The sequence below is a fragment of the Anser brachyrhynchus genome (assembly GCF_964034855.1).
Source record: "Anser brachyrhynchus genome assembly, contig: SCAFFOLD_59, whole genome shotgun sequence".
Classification (NCBI taxonomy): domain Eukaryota; kingdom Metazoa; phylum Chordata; class Aves; order Anseriformes; family Anatidae; genus Anser; species Anser brachyrhynchus.
In genome coordinates, this window is record NW_027663695.1 from 535852 (window position 1) to 541666 (window position 5815).

Consider the following 5815-nt stretch of genomic DNA (forward strand, 5'->3'; position numbering starts at 1 on the left):
TGCACTGGCACCAGTGGGGATGCAGTGCAGTGAGTCCAGAGAGTGTACTGGCACCAGTGGGGATGCAGTGCAGTGACTCCAGAGAGTGCACTGGCACCAGTAGGGATGCAGTGAAGTGAGTCCAGAGAGTGCACTGGCACCAGTGGGGATGCAGTGCAGTGAGTCCAGAGAGTGCACTGGCACCACGTGGGGATGCAGTGCAGTGAGTCCTGAGAGAGTTCACTGGCACCGCTTGGCATGCAGTGCAGTGACTCCAGAAAGTGCACTGGCACCAGTGGGGATGCAGTGCAGCGACTCTAGAGAGTGCACTGGCACCAGTGGGGATGCAGTGCAGTGAGTCCCGAGAGTGCACTGGCACCACTGGGGATGCAGTGCAGTGAGTCCACAGAGTGCATTGGCACCAGTGGGGATGCAGTGTAGTGAGTCCAGCGAGTGCACTGTCAACAGTGGTTATGCAGTGCAGTGACTCCAGAAAGTGCACTGGCACCAGTGGGGATGCAGAGCAGTGAGTCCAGAGAGTGCACTGGCACCAGTGGGGATGCAGTGGAGTGAGTCCAGAGAGTGCACTGGCACCACTGGGGATGCAGTGCAGTGAGTCCAGAGAGTGTACTGGCACCACTGGGGATGCAGTGCAGTGACTCCAGAGAATGCACTGGCACCACTGGGGATGCAGTGAAGTGAGTCCAGAGAGTGCACTGGCACCACTGGGGATGCAGTGCAGTGAGTCCAGAGAGTTCACTGGCACCACTGGGGATGCAGTGCAGTGAGTCCAGAGAGTGCACTGGCACCACTGGGGATGCAGTGCAGTGAGTCCAGAGAGTTCACTGGCACTACTGGTGATGCAGTGCAGTGACTCCAGAGAGTGCACTGGCAGCAGTGGGGATGCAGTGCAGCGACTCTAGAGAGTGCACTGGCACCAGTGGGGATGCAGTGCAGTGAGTCCAGAGAGTGCACTGGCACCACTGGGGATGCAGTGCAGTGAGTCCAGAGAGTGCATTGGCACCAGTGGGGATGCAGTGCAGTGAGTCCAGAGAGTCCACTGGCACCAGTGGGGATGCAGTGTAGTGAGCCCAGAGAGTGCACTGGCACCAGTGGGGATGCAGTGCAGTGAGTCCAGAAAGTGCACTGGCACCACTGGGGATGCAGTGCAGTCAGTCCAGATAGTGCAATGGCACCAGTGGGGATGCAAAGCAGTGAGTCCAGAGAGTGCACTGGCACCAGTGGGAATGCAGTGCAGTGAGTTGAGAGAGTGCACTGGAACCAGTGCGGATGCACTGCAGTGTCTCCAGAGAGTGCACTGGCAGCAGTGGTTATGCAGTGCAGTGAGTCCAGAGAGTGCATTGGCACCAGTGGGGATGCAGTGCAGTGAGTCCAGAGAGTGCACTGGCACCACTGGGGATGCAGTGCAGTGAGTCCAGAGAGTGCACTGGCACCAGTGGGGATGCAGTGCAGTGACTCCAGAGAGTGCACTGGAACTACTGGGGATGCAGTGCAGTGAGTCCAGAGAGTGTACTGGCACCAGTGGGGATGCAGTGCAGTGAGTCCAGAGAGTGCACTGGCACCACTGGGGATGCAGTGCAGTGAGTCCAGAGAGTGCATTGGCACCAGTGGGGATGCAGTGTAGTGAGTCCAGAGAGTGCACTGTCAACAGTGGTTATGCAGTGCAGTGACTCCAGAAAGTGCACTGGCACCAGTGGGGATGCAGAGCAGTGAGTGCAGAGAGTGCACTGGCACCAGTGGGGATGCAGTGCAGTGAGTCCAGAGAGTGCACTGGCACCACTGGGGATGCAGTGCAGTGAGTCCAGAGAGTGCACTGGCACCAGTGGGGATGCAGTGCAGTGAGTCCAGAGAGTGCACTGGTACCAGTGGGGATGCAGTGCAGTGAGTCCAGAGAGTGCACTGGCACCACTGCGGATCAGTGCAGTGACTCTAGAGAGTGAACTGGCACCAGTGGGGATGCAAAGCAGTGACTCCAGAGAGTGCACTGGCACCAGTGGGAATGCAGTGCAGTGACTCCAGAGAGTGCACTAGCAACAACTGGGGATGCACTGCAGTGTCTCCGGAGAGTACACTGGTATCAATGGGGATGCAGTGCAGTGAGTTCAGATAGTGCACTGGCACCAGTGGGGATGCAGTGCAGTGAGTCCAGAGAGTGCACTGGCATCTGTGGGGATGCAGTGCAGTGACTCCAGAGAGTGCACTGGCACCACTGGGGATGCAGTGCAGTGAGTCCAGAGAGTGCACTGGCACCACTGGGGATGCAGTGCAGTGAGTCCAGAGAGTGCACTGGCACTAGTGGGGATAAGTGCAGTGACTCCATAGAGTGCACTGGCACCAGTGGGGTTGGAGTGCAGTGACTCCTGAGAGTGCACTGTGAGCAGTGGGGATTCAGTGCAGTGAGTCCAGAGAGTGCACTGGCACCACTGGGGATGCAGTGCAGTGAGTCCAGAGAGTGCACTGGCAGCAGTGGGGATGCAGTGCAGTGAGTCCAGAGAGTGCACTGGCACCACTGGGGATGCAGTGCAGTGAGTCCAGAGAGTGCACTGGCACCACTGGGGATGCAGTGCAGTGAGTCCAGAGAGTGCACTGGCACTACTGGGGATGCAGTGCAGTGAGTCCAGAGAGTGCACTGGCACCAGTGGGGATGCAGTGCAGTGAGTCCAGAGAGTGCACTGGCACCAGTGGGGATGCAGTGCAGTGAGTCCAGAGAGTTCACTGGCACCACTGGGGATGCAGTGCAGTGTAGTGAGTCCTTAGAGTGCACTGGCACCAGTGGGGATGCAGTGCAGTGAGTCCAGAGAGTGCACTGGTACCAGTGGGGATGCAGTGCAGTGAGTCCAGAGAGTGCACTGGCACCACTGCGGATCAGTGCAGTGACTCTAGAGAGTGAACTGGCACCAGTGGGGATTCAGTGTAGTGACTCTAGAGAGTGCACTGGCACCAGTGGGGATGCAGTGCAGTGAGTCCAGAGAGTGCACTGGCACCAGTGGGGATGCAGTGCAGTGAGTGCAGAGAGTGCACTGGCACCAGTGGGGATGCAGTGCAGTGAGTCCCGAGAGTGCACTGGCACCAGGGGGCGTGCATTGCAATGAGTCCAGAGAGTGCACTGGCACCAGTGGGGATGCAGTGCAGTGAGTCCAGAGAGTTCACTGGCACCAGTGGGGATGCAGTGCAGTGAGTCCAGAGAGTGCACTGGCACCAGTGGGGATGCAGTGCAGTGACTCCAGAGAGTTCACTGGCACCAGTGGGGATGCAGTGCAGTGAGTCCAGAAAGTGCACTGGCACTACAGGGGATGCAGTGCAGTGAGTCCAGAGAGTGCACTGGCACCAGTGGGGATGCAGTGCAGTGAGTCCAGAGAGTGCACTGGCACCACTGGGGATGCAGTGCAGTGAGTCCAGAGAGTGCACTGGCACCAGTGGGGATGCAGTGCAGTGAGTCCAGAGAGTGCACTGGCACCAGTGGGGATGCAGTGCAGTGACTCCAGAGAGTGCACTGGCACCAGTGGGGATGCAGTGCAGTGAGTCCAGAGAGTGCCGTGGCACCACTGGGGATGCAGTGCAGTGAGTCCAGAGAGTGCACTGGCACCACTAGGGATGCAGTGCAGTGACTCCAGAAAGTGCACTGGCACTACTGGAGATGCAGTGCAGTGAGTCCAGAGAGTGCACTGGCACCAGTCGGGATGCAGTGCAGTGAGTCCAGAGAGTGCACTGGCACCAGTGGGGATGCAGTGCAGTGAGTCCAGAGAGTGCACTGGCACCAGTGGGGATGCAGTGTATTGAGTCCAGAGAGTGCACTGGCACCAGTGGGAATGCAGTGCAGTGAGTTGAGAGAGTGCACTGGAACCAGTGGGGATGCAGTGCAGTGAGTCCAGAGAGTGCACTGGCAGCAGTGGGGATGCAGTGCAGTGAGTCCAGAGAGTGCACTGGCACCAGTGGGGATGCAGTGCAGTGAGTCCAGAGAGTCCACTGGCACCAGTGGGTGTGCAGTGCATTGAGCCCAGAGAGTGCACTGGCAACACTGGGGATGCAGTGCAGTGAGTCCAGAGAGTGCACTGGCACCACTGGGGATGCAGTGCAGTCAGTCCAGAGAGTGCAATGGCACCAGTGGGGATGCAAAGCAGTGAGTCCAGAGAGTGCACTGGCACCTTTGGGGATGTAGTGCAGTGAGTCCAGAGAGTGCACTGGCACCAGTGGGGATGCAAAGCAGTGACTCCAGAGAGTGCACTGGCACCAGTGGGGATGCAGTGCAGTGAGTCCAGAGAGTGCAATGGCACCAGTGGGGATGCAAAGCAGTGAGTCCAGAGAGTGCACTCGCACCAGTGGGAATGCAGTGCAGTGAGTTGAGAGAGTGCACTGGAACCAGTGGGGATGCACTGCAGTGTCTCCAGAGAGTGCAGTGGCACCAGTGGGGATGCAGTTTAGTGAGTCCAGAGAGTGCACTGGCACCAGTGGGGATGCAGTGCAGTGAGTCCAGAGAGTGCATTGGCACCACTGGGGATGCAGTGCAGTGAGTCCAGAGAGTGCACTGGCACCAGTGGGGATGCAGTGCAGTGACTCCAGAGAGTGCACTGGCACCACTGGGGATGCAGTGCAGTGAGTCCAGAGAGTCCACTGGCACCAGTGGGGATGCAGTGCAGTGAGCCCAGAGAGTGCACTGGCACCAGTGGGGATGCAGTTTAGTGAGTCCAGAGAGTGCACTGGCACTAGTGGGTATGCAAAGCAGTGACTCCAGAGCGTGCACTGACACCAGTGGGGATGCAGTGCAGTGAGTGCAGAGAGTGCACTGGCACCAGTGGGGATGTAGTGCAGTGAGTCCAGAGAGTGCACTGGCACCAGTGGGGATGCAGTGCAGCGACTCTAGAGAGTGCACTGGCACCAGTGGGGATGCAGTGCAGTGAGTCCCGAGAGTGCACTGGCACCACTGGGGATGCAGTGCAGTGAGTCCACAGAGTGCATTGGCACCAGTGGGGATGCAGTGTAGTGAGTCCAGCGAGTGCACTGTCAACAGTGGTTATGCAGTGCAGTGACTCCAGAAAGTGCACTGGCACCAGTGGGGATGCAGAGCAGTGAGTCCAGAGAGTGCACTGGCACCAGTGGGGATGCAGTGGAGTGAGTCCAGAGAGTGCACTGGCACCACTGGGGATGCAGTGCAGTGAGTCCAGAGAGTGTACTGGCACCACTGGGGATGCAGTGCAGTGACTCCAGAGAATGCACTGGCACCACTGGGGATGCAGTGAAGTGAGTCCAGAGAGTGCACTGGCACCACTGGGGATGCAGTGCAGTGAGTCCAGAGAGTTCACTGGCACCACTGGGGATGCAGTGCAGTGAGTCCAGAGAGTGCACTGGCACCACTGGGGATGCAGTGCAGTGAGTCCAGAGAGTTCACTGGCACTACTGGTGATGCAGTGCAGTGACTCCAGAGAGTGCACTGGCAGCAGTGGGGATGCAGTGCAGCGACTCTAGAGAGTGCACTGGCACCAGTGGGGATGCAGTGCAGTGAGTCCAGAGAGTGCACTGGCACCACTGGGGATGCAGTGCAGTGAGTCCAGAGAGTGCATTGGCACCAGTGGGGATGCAGTGCAGTGAGTCCAGAGAGTCCACTGGCACCAGTGGGGATGCAGTGTAGTGAGCCCAGAGAGTGCACTGGCACCAGTGGGGATGCAGTGCAGTGAGTCCAGAAAGTGCACTGGCACCACTGGGGATGCAGTGCAGTCAGTCCAGATAGTGCAATGGCACCAGTGGGGATGCAAAGCAGTGAGTCCAGAGAGTGCACTGGCACCAGTGGGAATGCAGTGCAGTGAGTTGAGAGAGTGCA